We start from the raw sequence: 20,559 nt of genomic DNA on the forward strand, positions 1-20,559 counted from the left end.
GCCTCCCCCCATATTCACAACTGGTATTCGGCAGGATACTGCCTCCATGAAATTGTATATCTAAAACAAGTTGTTGTTACAGCGTCTTGTGGCAACAGATTCCACACTTTAGGAATACTTTCTGGTTTTCTTTGCCCTGCGTAGGAATTAGGATCCAGGCACCTGAATTTATTTATTTATTCCCCATCTTTCATCTCAGTAGGGACCCAAAGCATTTTGCTTCACATTGCGCTCAGGCGATGTTTTCTGTGGGGCTACAAAAATTCGGCAATGTTTAACTCATAGGCCGTTTCTACACGGCTTACCTTTTGTCGGGATACAGCGTCTTCACGCGTGAAATTGCACCAGGAAGATGCTGTTATTGCGCGATTTCGTGTGAGATCACACTGTTATCACATGATTTTGCGCTGCATCCCGGCAAAAGGTAAGCCATGTGGAAATGGCCATATTGTGGTCTCACTGTGCCATTGGTTGCATATTGTAGATTGGGCAGGGCTGTTGTCAGATCTCAGAAGCTAAGCAGGGTCAGCCTTTGGATGGGGGACCTCCACCGAGGACCTGGGTTGCAGAGGCAGGCAATGAGAAATCACCTCTGTGAGTCTTTTTGCCTTGAAAACCCCACCAGGGGTCACCATAAGTTAGCTATAAATTGACAGCACTTTCCACCACCACACAGAGTATGTTTCTCTCTCTGAGTGCTTCAGAGCTTCCACACTGCTGTTTTTCTGCCATCTTCCTTCTGCTGTCGCCAAAACTGAGAGCCCCAAAGCCCTCTGTGACAAAAACGTAATAAAATATGTAAATATTATAAATGCCAACTTCAAAATTATGCAAAAGACAAAGTATGTTTCTTTATGCTAAAGTGTCTGTGTGCAATAAATATGTCAAACGAATGAAACAGCTGTTTCGTCCACATCCTATACGCATAATCTAATGATCACATAAATACATATAAATCCACACATACTCTAATATACAATAAAAATACTGAATGACCACAGAATGAACAATTTGTAAACTGATTTTCTTTTTTTTCTTCTCGCGGGGTCTCGAGAGAAGGCGTGCTCACTGGCTCCATTCCAGTGCCAGTAAGCACGCCTTCTCTCACAAAAATGTTCATTCAATCCTGTGGTCATTCAGTATTTATACTGTATACTAGAATATATGGATTTATATGTACTTATATGATCATTAGGTTATGAGTATAGGATGTGAACGAGACAGCTGTTTCATGTGTTTGACTTGCATTTATTGCATATAGACACTTTGGCATAAAGAAATATACTTTGTCTTTTGCATAATTTTAAAGTTGGCATTTATAATATTTATACTGGATACATGCTGTATTACATTTTTGTCCCAGAGTTGAGATTGCCTTCTGCGCCATGGCATGGAAGGCAATCTCAACTCCCCTCTGTCTGGCGATCAGGGGGCGGGGCCACCAGCCATGTGACCATTTCCAAGAGGTTCTGGAACTCCGTTCCACTGCGTTCCAGCCGAAAAAAAGCCCTGGTGGTAATGAGCTCCTGCAGAACACACATGCCCAAGTCCACAATGCAAATTAATAATTGGAACTTCCCACCCTCTAACTCTCATACCTGGCATTTCCCTTCCCTTCCCCGTGTCCCTGGGTGGCCCTCTGTTTCCAGAGAAGGCGGCTGCAGGTTCTGGCCCCATTGCAGAAGGAGGCTGGAGAGCTGTGTCTTTGAGGATTTACTGTGGCTGATTGGGAGAGCCTTTGCTTGTCTTGTAGAAGGTCCCAGATTCAATCCCCAGCAATGCCAGTTAAAGAGGTCAGTATGTGATGTGAAATCTGATCCAATATAAGGTAGTTTCATGCATTCATATTATCAGGCAATTTCCATCCAGCCAAAGGCATGAAATCTGGAAATTTAAATTATAAAAAGAAAGCATTATAAAAAGAAACCACCTCTTACTTACTCACCTGCCTGAATATAATTTTTTTAAAGCTGGTGTTTACTTTGCCATTTTGCAACAGCTTGATCTGAAATTTGGCAGGACTGCATCTCTCATGAGGTAGTTTCTCTCTGCCAAATGTAAGACGGATGGGTCAACTGGTCTTGATTTTTATGTTGAACAGAATTTTCAGGCATCCTAAGGGTAGAAAGCTGCTTAACGCAGCTTAATTTATGGAGCAGCAGGCACTCCTCTGTAATGTGTCATGGAGAAAGGTTCTAGCTTAGACTGTCCCTTGACATGCTACTTTTCTATGTGTGAAAATTTTCCTTATAGAGAGGACCATTCAATCACACAAGACCACACCTGTAAACTCCCTGTGCTGTAAGCGCCTTTGCGTGCTGCTTCTGGTACCTGAATTTGGGAGTGAGGAGAGGATTTCTTGCAACCCGTTTTTCTTCTTCCTCCTCACCCATTTCTCCCCAGCAATTTATGAGGAACACTGAAGAACTCTGATGGGGATCTTATTTCCTGGAAGTCCTAAAATCTCTCCTAGCCAGGACTTCCTTGGGAGCTCCCAACCTCCATTAACTTCAGAAAGGAGGAGGGAGCTCTTTCCTTGTCACTCTGACCTCTGTTGTGTGTACATATTCCCTCAGGAACAACAATTCTAAGTGTACTTGTTCCCCCAGGGGGCCCGAAGTGCAGGACATCTTGGGGAGAAAAAATGCCCACATTATCTGATCTCCCAGACATCTTCAGTGCTGCTATAGCACCATTCAGGACGTTGAGGAGGAAAAGGAGGGTCCCTAGGATATCTGCCACAGCTGCCCCCAGTCATCCCCCCCTCCCTGAGGTGGCAAGGAGGAGACCTCCCTCGTTCCATTTTGCCACTTTGGAAGGGAAGTAGCCACATTGCAAAGTAGGTGGCAGGATGACATTCTTTTCATAACAATTTTTTTTTAAAATAGGGGTGTGTTGAAAATGAAGATTAGTGCTAAGGTTTATATTCAGAGCCCCTAAAGTAAGGGGCATAACTCCTCTTATCTCTGTGTGCTATCCCCAGTGCTTTTTTTCTGGGGGTACACAGGGGTACGCGTACCCCTAAACATTTTGTGAATCTAATGGGAGAAAGTAAAAATTTTAAAATGTTGGAATTCCCGCTAAACCAACTCCAAACGTATTATTATGGATATTTATGTGATTTGTTAAGTTTTATGTAGCGTATGTTGGCAACAAAGATGTTTAGTTATATTTAAACTCACTAGGAGCGCTGTTCGTCTTACAAAAAATGGAACATCTTTGAGCATCGAACACGCCACCGAGATCGCTGTCATAATCGGTTAGGGTGCAGACAAATACAAACAAGTCTTCTCTAAGCCACTTGGAGCTCTGGTAGTTGGAATCTAGCATGGTGATTGGTCAGTCTTGTTGCTACCCCCGATGGCGGTGACCAATTTGTATATTTGTGTACGTTTTGCGCAAAGAGTGCAAAGAGTTTGTTTATACTGAAACTCTTTGGTTGTGTGCACGTGTCACTATAGAGGGGCTTGGTTCGCAATATTGATACCCATAATTCTCATCACCAACAGTCTTCTGACGTCATTTCCTTTCACGGTGTTTCCTGAGTCTCAGATGGAAGCGAGTGTTTCATGCCAACCTGGAAGTTATTGTGAGCAGTGTAATATGAGGTAATGCATGTTCTTGGTAATTTTGTCCATTGACTGCAATTTTTTTCCCGATTTGAACTATAAAATGGTAATTTTCTTGAGTCAAACTGAGAGTACCCCTAAACATTTTTTTAGAAAAAAAGCACCGGTTATCCCTATTCATCCTTTTCTCACTTCCTTGCAGGTTGGTTGTTGAAAAGCCAACTGCTCTGCTGCTCTCCTCCTTTCTCACCCACTGAATAACAACAGCAACGACAACTGCACTTACATATTGCTCTTTTAGACAGATAGTGGCACAAGTTAGTGTTATTATTATCCCCTCAATACAGCTGGGGAGCTGGGGCTGAGGGGAGTGGCTGACCCAAGGCCACCTGCTGAGCTCATGGAAATAGTAGGATTTGAACCAGCAGACTGCTGATTTGCAACCGAACCACTTAACTACTGTGCTACAGCAGCTGCTTTGTATTACATCCCAGTTGCTAATCAAAGCTTTGATGGACTTGATGACCTGTACATGTGCGGCCTGATAACAGTCCACCACAATTTATAGCAAGTAAAACAGTGTGGCATCAATGGCCCTCCGGGGCTGGGTTGAACATACTTTTTGTTAGACACATACTTGCCAGTGTGAGTAACAACTTCTGCCTGCCATGTGAATAGTTGATGGTCTTCTTCACGGCCAGCTGCTTAATTTCAGTTTACAGTTCTTTCCCAAGCAGGCTGCCCATGCCAATTCAACTAATCATATTGGCAGCTGACAATGTAATAATGGGGTGTGGATGAAATAAAATGTAAATTAGTCAGCCAGCAGGAGCAAAATGTATTTTCCCGCTCTTCTCGGATCAGGACCAGTTCAGTGCAAAGCAACAACATGACCTGTTCAGAAAGCTTGGAGGCTTTCATTCTAGAGGGCACAAGGAAAATTGGTTTCTTGCTGAGGTAAAACAAGGCTGCCCTATTTATACATTTCAATAAATAGGCAAGAGTTCTGACACAGCAGAGCTTTAAATATAAGTGATTATAGCATTACAGCTTCCATTGTACTGTTCTTGAACAAACCTTTGCCTTTCCCCCCATGACTTAAATGCTGTTTGGCCGCATCAACCTGTCATAAAATCCCCAATTGCCTCCTTTGTGTTTAAATTTGGTTGGTGTCCCTTTGCCTCTAAATCCTTTGTGCTAGAAAGACCCATAGGGAGAAGGAGAGCCCTGTACCGTTGTAAAGGTTAGAGTGTCAGACTTAAGAATCAGGAGAACTAATTGGGGGACCCTGACTCAGTCACCCTTCCTTGGCCTAATCTACCTCTCAGAGGAAAGGGAAACCATACGTGGTGCCAGGGCTTTTTTTCTGGGAAAAGAGGTGGTGGAACTCAGTGGGTTGCCCTCAGAGAAAATGGTCGCACGGCTGGTGGCCCCACCCCCTGATCTCCAGACAGAGGGGAGTTGAGATTGCCGCGGAGGGCAATCTCAACTCCCCTCTGTCTGGAGATCAGGGGGCGGGGCCACCAGCCGTGCGACCATTTTCAAGAGGTTCCAGAACTCCGTTCCCCCGCGTTCCTGCTGAAAAAAAGCCCTGCGTGGTGCTCTTCTTTTTCAGAAGAGTGGGATAAAAAGGTATCAAAGGCTGGAGGGGTCCCATAGCCTGGCCCCTCCCCCTCAGTTGGAAAATCCAACTTTACCGCACTAGCTGTGATGATTGTTTCCATCATTACGCCATCTTGAGATGATATACTTCCACTACAGCAGGGGGCGGGGCCATTCACTTGCACTTGACTTTGTCGTGAGCTTGGATGCTGAGGGTGAACTGGGGCCTGTCTGTGGTGGGTTGGTTGGCATCCATGATCTATGATAGTGGGAAAATGGAATCGAAGCACAGAGATGGCTTCCAGTTCAGAGGGCCCCCAGCTCAGTAGGGTTGCCACATTCCCCTGGCAACTAGCAGAGGAGGGTGAGTGGGGTGCAGGTATTTACCATGTGTGCCTGAAGCGCATGCCCATGGCCCGATTTCTGGTGCTTTGCCAGCATGCCACTGCTGATTCTTTAAAAATGGCCTGATGCCATTGCTTCCAGGGTCATGCCAGAAATGATGTTGTTGGTAGGGGCCACGCGCAAGCACACTCGTTACACTACCTGCTTCCTTCTATGCTGGCACTTCTCTGGGGCTGACTCCTTCTGCCAGTCAACAGGCAGAGGCAGGCATGGCTGGGAGTTTGCCTGCTACCAGTGGGCACTTGGTAAGTCTACTCAGCTGGTTCACACCATCGATGTCCTATGATGTGAAATAAACCAAGGATCTAGGGTTGCCAGCTCCAAGTTTGGAAATTCCTAGAGATTTGGGGGTGGAGCCTGGAGAGGGCAGGGTTTGGGAAGGAAACAACTATAATGCCATGGAGTCCATCCTCCAAAGCAGTCATTTTCTTTAGGGGTGCTGATCTCTGTGGTCTAGAGATCAGTTGTAATTCTGGGAGATCTCCATCCACCGCTTGGAGGTTGGCAAAACTGCAAGGATCCAGTCTTTGGTTTAGCTAGGAGAAGCTCTTTGTCCCAGTAGTATTCTCTTTATTCTCTTTATTATTACAGCACTTAGCCAGTACGTTAACCATAACATTTAAGACAGTAGTATTCAGTTCTGTCTTCTTTCAGTCTGTTCTGCTTTCACCTTATTTTCAGTTAATTTTCTTCGCCTGTCTTAAAATTCAAGGGAGAACCGGACCCATCTAGAACAGACAAGTACAAAAATGTACACGTACTGCAGTTTAGTACTGTGTAGTAATATTTAGAAATTAAAGTAAGATTTATTTCTTTATGTATGTATGTATGTATGTATGTATGTATGTATGTATGTATGTATTTATTTATTTATCTATCTATCAAGTTTATAACCCGCCCCCCCCCTCGAACAGGCTCAGGACGGCTAACAACAAGGAAAACATTGTGCATTAAAATCATAAACAGTTATCTAAAAACAATATTTAAAAGCTCAGTACAATACAGAGTACAAGACTGGCACCCTAAACAATACAGGCTACATCAGATTATCTAAAAAACATAGGTACAGCTGTGGCACAAACCTGGGGCAGCCAACGATGGAATATGTGGAGGAGGGGGACAGGCAGGAGGCAATTCACTGGCTCTCAGTGGAACATCTCCATTTTATAAGCCCTGCGGAACTGTAACAAGTCCCGCAGGACCCGTATCTCAATCGGGAACGCGTTCCACCAGGCCAGGGCCAGGGCCGTAAAGGTCTTGGTCCTGGTTGAGGCCAGACAAATGTCCCATGGATTGGGGACCACCAAGAGCTGTTTATCCACAGAGCGCAAGGCCCTGCGGGGGACGTAGTGGGAGAGGCGGTCCCACAGGTATGCAGGTCCCAGTCCATGAAGGGCTTTGAACACTAAAACCGGCACCTTGACCTGGATCTGGAACTGCATTGGGATCCAGTGCAGCTGGCACAGCACAGGATGGATATGTGCCCAAAATGGCATCCCAGAACGGATGTGTGCCACTGCATTCTGTAACTTCTGGGCTGTAACTTCCAGGTCAAGCCTAAGTGAGTTACAGTAATCTAGCCTGGAGGTGACCATCACATGGATTACTGATGCCAGGCCCTAATTTTGAATGTACAGAATGCTTCGTGTACATTTATCTGGTTATAATTTTTACCACTTTTCTGCAAGATAGGTGGAATTTCCTTATGTTACAAAACCAGGGAGACCAGACAGCCTTGAATCCTGTAATTCTATGAAAGTCTATAGTACATTTGGGCAAAGTTTCATTTAGCAAAATATAATAAGCAGTGATTGATAGTATTGCCAGTAAGTATGACAGGCAGGAGAAACAGGAGACCCACAAATCAGTCACTTTTTCCTGATTAAATGTTGCACTGCTTTAAAAGATAGCAAAAGAAGGGTCGAATCCACATTCACCCATTACCCGCATGTTTATCGGATATCTTCCGTTTGCCTCCAATCCGCGATTTTTTCCTCTTTGTTCACATTCCTGCTTCCAATCCGTCTTTCTCGCGCGTCCCTCCGGTCACACGGCTGCTTGAAAACCGCTTTTTTGGGCGGGACCTTTTTTTCCCCGCCCATTTTTTTTATTTTTTTGAACGCACTTTTCCGTTATTTCGATCTTGCCTTATAAAGAAACATCATTGAAGATAATGATGCCTCTCTTTCCCCCACTGACAGCACTGATGACTCTCTCCCGTTTCTTTTTTGGAAATTTGGAAGCATGTGGGAAGCTTTCGTGGGCATTTCCTATGCAGGACAGTTCAGTGCCTGAATTTTACTGAAGTTTCACTTCCTTGGAGTGTCATTATTTCGATATTTCGTAATTTCGATATTACAGTAATATAAAATAAAAAAAATAAAAAACAGTTAAAACGGAAGTTTCGCGAGTCCGTTCTGAGGATGGATTCACCCCAAAATGATTTTTCAAACTACCAGATTTGATTCAGAAACAGCATAATCAATAAATCCAATGCTATGAAGTCAAAAACAGTCTTTTGCAGACTACGGAGCACTTGCAAGTTGAATCAGCCAATAGGAACTCTCGGAACGGCCGGAGAGACAGGAAGGGGGGGGTTAAAAAAAAACACGTAAATTGCACATTGGCCCGTTCACGGCCACCGTGAAACTCCCGTTGAAAACCTGTGACCACATATTCGGGAGAAATGCGAATGAAATGCATCTGTTTAATGAGGTAATGTGACCGGCACTCGGGATTGCGTGGGGAATGCGGGGAACATGCGACTTAGAATGAGTAATGTGGATTTGACCAAGGTTTCAAGACAGGATACAGATGGACATTCTAGAAGTCACAGGGAAACTGCTCACCCCATCAAAGCACTTCCTCTTTCCACTTCAAGTTGGCTAATGATAGGTCTATAAAGAGTTATGATTGAGTCACTTGACTTAATTAAACATGATCTATGGTGACTACTATTACCTGTCTACTTACTTTTTCTAGTAAAGCTTAAGGGAATTGTTCGCTGATTCAAAGTACTTCAGGGCTGTGACTAGAATTTAAAAAATGCAAAGAATCTTATTAAGGCAGTAAACATTTGAAAAACAAATGAGATACCCAAGTGAGCGGTGTGTTGAATAATGGTTTTGCCATTTTAACCTCAGATTCAGATAAAATAAAAACTTAGGCTACAGTGTTTGAGAGCTACCAAATCATTCTTGGATTCTGTAATTTTGTTCTCCATGCGCTGCTGTTTCTGGGTATTGGCGGATGCCTTTCCTCTTGCCCTGGGCACTTTGCCGTTCCAATGATCCCAGAGCGCCTACTGCATGAGGAAGCAGACGTGAAGGATCCAAGCTGTTCTGTCCACTGCAGAGAAATTAGAGTATCTTTTTGAACCTTCCAAGTGTTGGTCAACTGTTTGAATGTTCTGTTATGAGAGTAGTATATAAAGGTTAGGTGAGAGTAAGTATGTGTGACGGAGAACAAAAACACTGCGTGCCCGAATGCCCATGGGTACTTCAAAGAATGGAACTATGCTTAATCTCTTTCTGTATAGACACCTGTGCCACTATCACTCCCATCAATTGTTGTGTTGACTTTTAAATGTATTCATTTTGTCATGATTGCAGTTATGTTTACTGTTGAGCTATGGAGCTGCCAGCTACTCGACATCTCACTTCCACTGCTAACCTAAGTTTGACTAGACAGAGGCTTCCTGGAAGTCCTCAAACAGAGTGTGAAGGTAATAGATTTCTCCCATTTGTGCTCTGATATTCAGAAGTGCTTCTGAATGTGGGGGTTCCTGCTTTATTTCCCTTGGCCAATAGCCAATGATAGATTTATCTTCCATGCCTGCCCCCCCCTTTAAAGCCAGTGGGCATCGGCCATGTCTCCGTCCTGACAGCAAATTCCATGTGTTTAACTTAGCATTGTATGAAGAAATGCTGACTCCGCTACTGATCTGTTTTCATTGAATGATCCTGAATTCTAGTATGAGCGAGAGAGGGAAAAAATTCTCTGTCCATGTTCTTCACACCGTTTATTTATAGAATCATCTATCCTGTTTCTCTTTTGCTCTCTTCCCCCCCCTAAACTTTTTTTAAAAACCCTAAACTTAAAAAAAAACTTTTTTAAAAAAGTAAGTCATTTTAGGGATGACTTACTTCATTTAAACCTCGCCTTTCTCCCCAATAGTGGCTTACATTGTTCTCCTCTCCTTCATTTCATCTTCACAACAGCCCTGTGAGGTAGAGTAGAAAAAACAGACCAACGTCCCCATATATCGAACCAATAGCAAAAGTTCACAGCTTATACACCATTTATCTGCCTAAGAAATTAGGTGGCCATAATTATGTAACAAAAATAGTACCAATAAGGAACAAAGGAGCTGGACAAAATAATTGGCTCCTCACAATACACTGGAGCCTACACAATGATTGCTATAGATGCTAAAGAAGTCCAGACCGGAGCTTATAATACACTGTAACTCCTGGTCATGAATATGAAAAGAGTCCATATGATGATGATAATAAGCTGGTAATTTTCCCAACAGGATTCCAGGTATCTTCCTGTTTCATAAGTTTCTTGATCACGGGAATTAACTGCAAAAAATCACATATATGATATAGCAATCTCTATATTCTCATCATCCATTGCATTCCGGCCCCCAAAGATACTCACTCCTTTACAGCTTGACAAAAGTTCCCAACTGCATTCCCTGCTTCGTCAACAGCTGTTAACAAGTATCCTAATTACTGAGTATTTAAGGATCCTATGCAATGGTGTCTTAAAGCTCCCCAACACCTTAGTCACAATAAGCATGTAGTCCTTATCCCATTAGCATGTGCAAACAATTCAAACAAAGCCTGAGTAATCAATACATGAATTGAGCCCTAATGGCCCTAAACAATTCAACTCAAAGGTCTAAAAGGCTTCTCTTCTCCTGAGTTCTTTATTTAGATCCTTAGATCTGTCTGTCTTAAGTACCTCCAGGACCAAGTATCTAAATTCCCTTTCATTCCTGTGATGCTCAAGGAAATGTGGTGTAAGAGGTGCTTCCCTCTGGTCGTTTCTGATACGAGAAATGTGTTCTTGAATGCGTATTTTGACAGGTCTACTGGTACTGCCAATGTAAATATGTGGACAGGTACATTCAATAATATATACCACCCCACTAGTGCTGCATGTGGAAAAATGTCTAAGGGAAATTTCCCTACCTGAGGAGGTCACCTTGAAAGTAGACCCTACAGCTGCCAAGTTGCATACATTGCATCTTCCACACCGGTGATGTCCTACTGGTCTCTGAGTATCAGCCTCAATGTTGACAAAACGAGAATGAACCAACCTGTCTCTAAGGTTCGCCGTGCGGCGAAAACCTGTGGTCGGTAACTGTGCACACCCTGGTATATGGCTCACAATGTGCCAATGTTTCTTTATGATATTGCTGATGCCCTTGGCCAAGTGGGTATAGTCCACTGCCCATCTCAGGGATGCATCCATCTTTAACTTCTGGTCACTAAACAAGTCTGATCTGTGCCGCACAGTTGCCCTCTGTTCTGCCTTCCTGACCACCTCTACTGGATAGCCTCTCAAGAGAAAATCTCTACTTAAGGACTCCTTGGCAGAGCAGAAGTCCTCTGGATGGGTGGCATTTCTTTTCAACCTTAAATACTGACCATATGGCAAATTGTGCCGAAGATGATGGGGGTGGTAAGAAGAAAAATGCAAGTAAGAGTTTCTGTCTGTTATCTTCTTAAAGGGGTTAATGCCAATTGTGTTAGATTCTGTTCTAAAGGTGACAGTGTCCAAAAAGCTGACACACTCAGTACTGCTAGTTGATGTAAATTTGATATTCAAATCAATACTATTCATCCATGCTACAAATTCATCAATGGATGTACAATCAAGATAAACACAGTATATGTCGTCAATGTACCTTTTAAATAGTTCAGTCTTGGAATGGAAAGGATTCACCCTGGCATTCAAAATATAATCACCCTCCAATTTGGCCATAAATAAGTTGGCAATGGAAGGTGCCGCCGCACATCCCATTGCGACTCCCTTAACCTGGTAAAAGAAGTCACTCTGGAATTGGAAGTAATTCTTCTCAACAAAAATATCTACCAAGGATAAAAGAAATTCTACAAGGTCATTGTGAAGGTCTGTGTGACGTAATGCCAGTTCCACCACGTTCCCAATGTCCCCATGGGGGATCGATGTGTACAACACATCCATAGTAAGTATAATTGCCCCAGGGGGTAACTTTTTCCCTTCAATTAATTTGATAAACTCCCGTGTGTCTTTGATATACGTGGGCATAGTGGTCACAGCAGGTTGTAAATAGTGATCTACAAATTGGGCGAGAGGCTCCAGAATCGAATTATTTTCGGACACAATAGGCCTGCCCGGAGGGGGATGACCCCTTTTATGAATTTTGGGTAATATATAAAAACAAGGTACACGGGGATGGGAATTAATCAAAAACTTACTGATGTCTGTGGTAATGATTCCCAAAATAAGGGCTTCGTCCACTGCCACTTTGATGATATTCATAATGTGGGGGATGGGATCTGAACTGATCCGACAATAACTCGTGGTGTCATTCAACTGGCGATGCACTTCAGCAAGGTAATCTCTCGTGTCCAAAATAACAATGCTGCCCCCTTTATCGGCAGGCTTGATCACGAAAAATTCTCTGTCCATGTTCTTCACACCGTTTATTTATAGAATCATCTATCCTGTTTCTCTTTTGCCCTCTTTCCCCCCCACCTCTAAACTTTAAAAAAAACCCTAAACTTAAAAAAAAACTTTTTTAAAAAAGTAAGTCATTTTAGGGATGATTTACTTACTTCATTTAAACCTCGCCTTTCTCCCCAGTAGTGGCTTACGTTGTTCTCCTCTCCTTCATTTCATCTTCACAACAGCCCTGTGAGGTAGAGTAGGCTGAGTGTGTGTGATTGGCCCAAGGTCACTGAATCTTGGTCTTCCAGATTTTAGTCAACATAGAAGGCATAGAATCTTAGACTTGGAAGGGGCCTTACAGACAGTCTAGTCCAACCACCTGCCCACTTCAGGAACAGCCTAAAACATCCCTGACAAGGATTCGTCCAGCCTCTCTAACTACTACACCGTACTGACTTTCTTGATGCTCTAACCTTTTGATCATTTTGCTTTCCTTTTCTGTACCTTTTCCAACCCTGTAATACGTCTTTTGACATGGAGTAATGAGTATTGCAGATGCAACAGCATCATAGGCTTCGTTGATGGCATTATGACACAGTCAGATTTATTTCTAACCCCTTCCTAATTATTCTTGGTGTAGAATTTGGCTCTTTCACTGTTGCCTCACAGTTGATGTTTTGCATGCTGAACTGTGCACCGCACTAAGATCTCCTTCCTGGTTAATCAAAGTTAGTTGTGTCTCATCAGTATAATAAGTGATGCTAGGCTTTTCTTTTTTTAATCCAAGTAGGCATCATTTTACATTACCTTTATTGAACCTCATTTGCCATTTTTTGCCCATTCATAGAGTTTGAAGAGACAGCTTTATCAGATACAGATTTGTAAGAAGACTTGTCTTGATAACCTGTGTCCGAAGAACCTTTGCTTAGGGACTTGGTCAGAAACTTTTTGTTCTTCCCTTTGCAGAAGCCATGCTGATTCTTCCCAAGCAATGCTTGTTCTTCTGTACATTTAATAATTCTGGCTGTAATCCTCCTTTCCGTCAATTTAGCCATGAAAGGCAGCACTATAATTTTCCTGGTGCCCTCCTGTTCTTCCCCCTAGCCAGATAATTGTTTAAAATATGGTGTTACACTCGTTACTTTCAAGTCCTCCAGTAAGGAGGCTGATTTTAGTAACATGTTTATGTTTGTTAAAAGAACTCATATATGAAATAGTTGCAATTTTAAGAGTTCTTTGGCATATGCCTTTTGGACCAGGCAATGTGTTAATTTTTAATTTGGCTGCATTCAGACAAGAGGTTTGTCTGTGACGCTTGGAAGCACAGCTGGTCCACACTGCCCATGTTTTTCTTCCCTTTCTCCTCCTCTTATATGCAGTTTAAACTTAGTTTAGAATTCTACATTGTGGAAGAGAGGAAAACTAACTCCAGTTCACCCAAGTGCCTGCCTTTTGACATAATGTCTAATTCGAGCTTGTTTCAGAGCTTCCAAAACCCCAGAAGTTTTCAATTACAGTCCACATGCGAGGGAGAGGCGAGTACGTGAGCACAGCATCAAATTGTGTTCATGCGCCTCCATTTTTCATGAAATCCGAAGGCGTTTTTGTCAGTTGGCCCTGAAATGTAATCTCTTGTTACCTTTGTTTGATTTGGGTCTTCAGATGCCCTCTCCCCTGGAAACTTGTGCATCCACAGTGAAGACTGATGGGGGGGGGAAATTGCAGAGAAACTAACAACCCTTTCAGTGGTATCTCTCTTATGCTTTTCTTGCCTAATAGTTCAAAAGCTTTGGGGCTGATTTCCTGCCTTTGTTGTCTTTAAAGAAAAATTTGTACTTGGTGTTAATGTCTTTTAGCAAGATACTCCTCAGCTTCACACAATGTGCTCCTTTTTGGTCCCCTCTTTGGGCAAGATTCACCACCTTTTCTAAGGAGCCCAGTAGCACCTTTAAAACTAACCAACTTTATTGTAGCATAAGCTGTGGTTCTCGAAAGCTGACGATGCATCTGACGAAGAGAGCTGTAGCTCTCGAAAGCTTATGCTACAATAAAGTTGGTTAGTCTTAAAGGTGCTACTGGACTCTTTACTATTTTGTTACTACAGACGAACACGGCTAACTCTTCTGGATCTATGACCTTTTCTAAGGAAATCTTTATAAGTAAGAAACATAGAGCTGGAAGGAACTCCCAAGGGTCATCTAGTCCAGCCCCCTGCACAATGCAGGAAATTCATAGCTGTCTTCCCCCCACCCCTCACCTCTCTCACTGACCCCTGCTTTATGCCCAGAGTTCCCTCTGCTCTTCAGGCATTCTCTGGGGCTTGTTTGTAGCTTTCCTACTCTGTGAAATCCTTTTCGACAGAGCTATTATAGTAATTTTTAGATAATCTCCAATAGCCCTGAACAGATCAGACCTTCCCAAATCTCCTTTTAAAAAAGGAATCCTTTCTCTTTTAGAATTTTTCCTCTTTTGAAATTAAATGAGACTTGCATTGTTTTATTCTGAGCAACTTTGCGCTTACACATGTTTCAGACTTGGTGGTACTTATCCCCTGTTTCTGACTGAGTCGTTTTTAATGGCTTGGGTTTTTTTTTTAATATACTGTAGTTTTTAAATGAAGCTGAAGTTGGTTCCCAGTTCCCAGTTCCTTATTTGCAGTTCCTAGTTCCTTATTCGCAAAGCCAAAGACAAATATTGTGGGGAAATTGAAAAGCTCTGAACCCCAAAATGAAGTTTGCAGGGGCACATATTATACACCTTCACATTCAGGAGACACAGCATTCTAAGTGGGCCTATACTGGGACATCTTACAAAGTCCAGTTCTTGAGTTAACAGCTTCAAAATAGGTTGCCCCCAGAACAATTCAATAAGAAGAAAGGGGCGGCAGCTGCAGCAGAAAAAAAAAATTGGATCACCCCAAATCACACGACTCTGAACACCAGAGACTGCCCCCTACAGGGGGACATATCCTGGTTCTGATCCAGTCTCTGGTTCCAGAGCTAAGGCCTCCTATTTGGACTGCCTCCCAGAACCATCTATTAGACATTGCCATGAATAAGGAACTGGGGAAAATAAAGGCCCTCTGTGCCCAAAACTAATCTTTGGATCACTCCAAATCACCCAGCTTCGCACTCCAGAGACTCTGCCCTACAAGAAGGCATGTGGTGGGGCTGATCTAAACATTGGTTCTGGTGCTATGACCTCCTATTTGGGCTGCCTCCCTGTAGCTTGTATTGGGAACAGCTTCTGTCTCAAAACAGGCCTGGTCTTGGACCTCCTGAGAATTGGAGCCTGGACTAGAGTGTTAACTTACCCATTGGAGTGCCTGATTATAAGTGGTCACGTTTGCCCTCACGATGTTAAGGCTTATGAATATGGCAATATCATAAGCCCCTCTTATGTGTTTAAAACACAGACTAGCTGCTCTGCTAGACTTGAGATGTTAGCGGAGAGGTCAGACTAACTGAGCCCCACACTGCTTACTTATTAGGGTTGCCAGGCCCCCTCAACCTCCTGGCGGGGGACGGGCCTGGCACTTATCTTTGGGGAGAGGGGGGTGCGTGCGCCCAGAGTGTACGTGCCCGCTCCCACAGGCGCGATGATGTCACTTCAGGAGTGACGTCATCGCATGGCCCCTGGACAGGCCCGTTTTCGGGCACTGCGGAGCACTCCTGCACTCTGCAGCACTGGAAATGGGCCGTTCTGCAGTGGATCAGGCCCATTTTTGAGGCGCTCCGCAGTGGCTCAAAAATGGGCCCAATCCATACCAAAACGGGCCCATTTTGGGCGCTGCGGAGCACAACAGCATTTCTGCACTCTGCAGCACCTCAAAACGGGCCGGATCTGCAGCAGAACAGGCCTGCTTTGGGGTGCTGCGGAGTCTGCAGCTGCTGAAAACGGGCCCAGTTTTCCGTGGATCGGGCCTGTTTTGAGCGCTGCAGAGCACAGGAGTGCTCCCGCACTCCACAGCGGCCCCGATTCGGGCCAAAACGGGCCTGATCCCGGCGGCTGTGGCGCATGGGAGCACGCCGCGCCACAGGCGAGCGCGCAAGGAAGGTGCGCCCCCCTTGCTGAGGGCAGCGTGTGGGGAGCGGGGGCGGGGGATCCCCTGCCCCCACCAGGGTCTGGGATCTCTAGCACTTATGCATAACTATAGAACAATGGAGGTCTCCAGAAGAACTTGAATGAATTTATTCACAGACCTTTCGAAATCTATCTTTACCCCATTTCCTACTATAGCCTCACCCATCCAGACAACACGGGTCATCAGATAATCTTTTTACACCTGTAGTTCCTCACAGGAAGGCACAATCAAACATTCCTACATCATTGTCCCACCTCAAATACAGTTTGGCTTTGTCTCCACCAGAGACAGCTATTAAGCCATTGTTTATGAGTAGAAGGTGCAGTTCTGCCTCAGTGCATGTTTTGGGGCTCAGAGGGCTTTTATTTTCCCCAGTTCCTTATTTGTTCTCAAACAAAGTTCTTGGGGGCAGTCCAAATAGGAAGCCTTTGCTCCAGAACCAGAGACTGGATCAGCACCAGCACATGTCCTCTTGCAGAGGGCAGTCTCTGGAGTTCAGGTCTGTGTGAGTTGGGGTGATCCAAAGATTATTTGGGGGGTGCAGAGGGCTCTTATATTTCCCAGTTCCTTATTCACAGCAATGTAAAATACAAGATTCTGGGTGAAAGGTGAAATAGTAGGCCTCAACTCAGGAACCAGAGACTGGATCAGAACCAGCACATGTCCTTTCGTAGGGGACAGTCTCTGGAGTTCAGGGATGTGTGATTTGGGGTGATCCAAAGATTATTTGGGGGAGCAGAGGGCTCTTATGTTTCCGAGTTCCTTACTCACAGCAACGTCTAATGCAAGGTTCTGGGAGAAAGGTGAAATACTAGGCCTCAGCTCCAGAAGTAGAGACTGGATCAGAACCAGCACATGTCCTCTTGTAGGGGACAGTCTCTGGAGTTCAGGTCTGTGTGATTCAGAGTAATCCAAAGATTATTTGGGGGTGCAGAAGGCTCTTGTGTTTCCCAGCTCCTTATTCAATGCAATGTCTAATACAAGGTTCTGGGAGAAAGATGACATCAGCTCTGGAACCAGAGACTGGATCAGCACCAGCACATGTGCTGTTGTAGGGGACAGTCTCTGGAGTTCAGGGCTGTGTGATTTGGGGTGATCCAAAGTTTTTTTCTTCTGCAGCTACTGCCCCTTCTTATTGAATTGTTCTAGGGTCATCCTATTTTGAAGTTGTTAACTCAAGATCTGGGTTTTGTAGGATGACCCAGTATAGGTCCACTTAGAGGGCTGAGTCTGCTGAATCTGGAGGTGTGTAATATGTACCCCTGCAAAGTTCATTTTGGGGTTCAGGGCTTTTCAATTTCCCCACAATATTTGTCTTTGTCTTTGCGAATAAGGAACTGGGAACCAAATTCAGCTTCGTAGTTTTTAATTGTAAGCTGCCTTGAGCAGGACTTTGAAGAGGTGGCATAGAAGTCTTCTAAACAAATCAGTAGTTCAGCATCCCCTCTATCTCGCACTAATTCAGTCCTCACATCCTCTGCTGAAAGGGCAAACCGATGCTTTAACAACCCCCACTGCTTGACAGAGTCTTCCAGGAGGCTGAATGTCCAATTCTTCATGGAGATGATGACCGAAATGGAGCCAGGATTTGGGGGAAGGAATGTGAAGCGCGCTGCTTAACGGAAGCCAGGCTGTGCATAACTGATAAAGTGCCCCATCCCCAGTTATCTCTGGGGTATGCCAATCTGACTTCAAGGTTACAAATATTGACTGTGTATTGTGTGTAGTCTACTACTGATGAAACAGAGTTTCATTTGCTTCACAGATCTTGGCTTGTTATGGAGACAGCTTGTATGTGGGAGAGGAGAGGAATGTGTGCATTTTAGCCTGTTATCAAGACCCAGCCAAAGTTTATAATGTTTTTTTCCCCCTCTAATAACAAAACAAGAGGGCAGTGCTGTCATTCCTGATAGATGTGCTCATGACTCTCAAACTCATGCGCCTTTAGGGATACCTTTTTAACAGTCAGTGTGTAAAGTACCAGTACATAGGTACCGATGCACACTGCATTTACAATTGTTTATGTCCCTACTTTTGATCAACACACTGACTCTCAGTAGTTAGAAAATGCAATACATATTTCTTTTAAAGAAGCGGAACTTAAAACATGAAGATGCAATGAATATTTATGGCCGTCTCTTTTGTAGTCATGCACTGGCTATTGGTAGTGCTGTAACAACACTCTCTCCCCCCGCCCGCTCCAGCGCTAAATACAGCACATAACTATGCTTCCATGAATGGGGCAAATTTACATTTACAAAATAAAAAAATTCTGCTAATGATTTTCACCAAAATAATAAACCAAATATGCCCCTAATCCCAACAAAAGGACTCTTGTCAAACACAGATTCTTGGATCCACTGGGAACTTCTGGTGATGTTTGCAGAGCACAACTTTCTTACCTCCGGCCTCCTGCTGCACCCCAAAACGTCCCATCAGTGATGCTCCTGAGGGACAGGGGTCTTGCCGAGTTGGTGGTCTGCAGTGGGAGGGGTGAATCAGCCCAAAATTGCCCCTTCCTGCTGTAGAAATCTTCCATGGGATCCAACCCAAAACTTCTACTGAAATGATTTTGCTAGCTTGAGATCCATGTGCACGTATGGCTGTTTGTTACAAAGCTATGTCCAGTTAGACATTAAAATTTAAGGGCTGTATTTTTTGCTCTTTTGTTTAGACATCTGCAGCCTCTGGGGTGTGCAGGAGAGATGGTGGTGGTAGATGCTACCAATGAGAACTAGGTTGCTCGCTGCTTCCCAAAGGGATTAGGATTGTGGCGGAGAGCGTGACCACAAGTGACACCTGACACAGGTTGGACACTTGCCAGCTTCCCTCAAGTTTTGATGGGAAATGTAGGCAGCTTGGCAAAATGTTGGACAAGTGACAGTTGAAAAGTCCATTGGACAGCAGTCGGAGAGCCAAGCTGCAAGACCAGGATGCCTACATTTCCCATCAAAACTTGAGGGAAGCTGACTAGTGTCCAACCTGTGTCAGGCGTCACTTGTGGTCCCGCTCTGAGATGCTCTAAACCAGGGGTCCTCAACATGGGGCCCATGGGCACCATGGCACCCACCAAACACCTTTCCTGCTGCTTATCAAGTGTTTTTAGAAAGCAGGTGGGGCCATGTGGTGCACCACTAGAGATCTAATTGGCTGTGCAGATTAAAGTAACATCGTTTCAGCAGTGTTGGTTTCATTCCTTCTCGCTCTGCTTTCTCAGTGTATTTTTAAAATTACCCCCTTTCTCCCCTGCTTTTGGGTTTCCTCCGTGTGCGGCTCTGCCCCCTGCAGCAGCCATTTTTTGGTTGGCCTCACCTTCTGTGGCAGCCATTTTGTGATTGTGCCCACCACTCTGTGTCAGAATTCAGGAAGTGCTTGCATGCTGAAAAGGGTGAGGGCCCCCTGCGCTAAGTGTGGATCCGATGGAGAACTGCCCTGCAGTTGCCATGGTCTGAGCAAAAGGCAGTAAGATTTTGGGATTTCTTGGTACTTTCATGTTGCTCTATGCACACCAGTGGCCATCAGTGTGGTTTCCAAAAAATTAGGAATTGGAAAAATTTCTGCTTTAAATAAACCCAATTTGGCATGTTTATTTGGCATATTTAGTAAACAAAGCTTTAAAAATATTCATGTGAATTTTATATGATTAATTATTCCGCTCCTTGCTAGATTCAAGCCATTGCACCATTATATGAATTCTAGAACTGAAATTCTTTGGAAATGTCTTTTAGGAGATACCCAGAAATCTTACCCTATGTGGTAGGATAGCAATTAGGAAGCAGAAGTGCCTGACTGAGGGAACTCTGAATTAGCGTTTTTTTAAAAAAAGGCCTTAGGTGCACACAGTCTGATTTCTATGACTTTTAAATTATTTTTAAATTTGTTTAACATTTCAGTTTCCTGTTGATATTTTTTAATGCTGGTCTCTTGACTGTAATAACTTGAATTGATTGGTGGATATGATGCACAAATATCTCAATTTTCCTTGTAGCCGCAGGTATTTGAACTGAAATAATTGAGGGGTCTCAGTTTTCAATATTGTTGGCGCGGTGGCGCGGAGGGCAATCTAAACTCCCCTCTTCCTGGAGATCAGGGGGCGGGGCCACCAGCCATGTGACCATTTTCGCCGAGGGTGATTTAAACTTTTGAAACCCCCCCCCTGTTCCAGCTGACCCAAAGTGATGTCATTGGTCCTGGGAGTGTGCGTGGAATTTGTGCGTGCGTATGTGGTACCAGGGG

General features: G+C 44.1%; 1 protein-coding gene across 1 annotated transcript in view; it reads left to right on the forward strand.

The window, feature by feature from the left end:
- Positions 1–20,559, forward strand: part of RIN2 (Ras and Rab interactor 2) — a 114,204-nt gene that overhangs the window by 81,317 nt on the left and 12,328 nt on the right. The window lies entirely within an intron of this gene.

This window comes from Eublepharis macularius, chromosome 7, assembly GCF_028583425.1.
Source record: "Eublepharis macularius isolate TG4126 chromosome 7, MPM_Emac_v1.0, whole genome shotgun sequence".
NCBI lineage: Eukaryota > Metazoa > Chordata > Lepidosauria > Squamata > Eublepharidae > Eublepharis > Eublepharis macularius.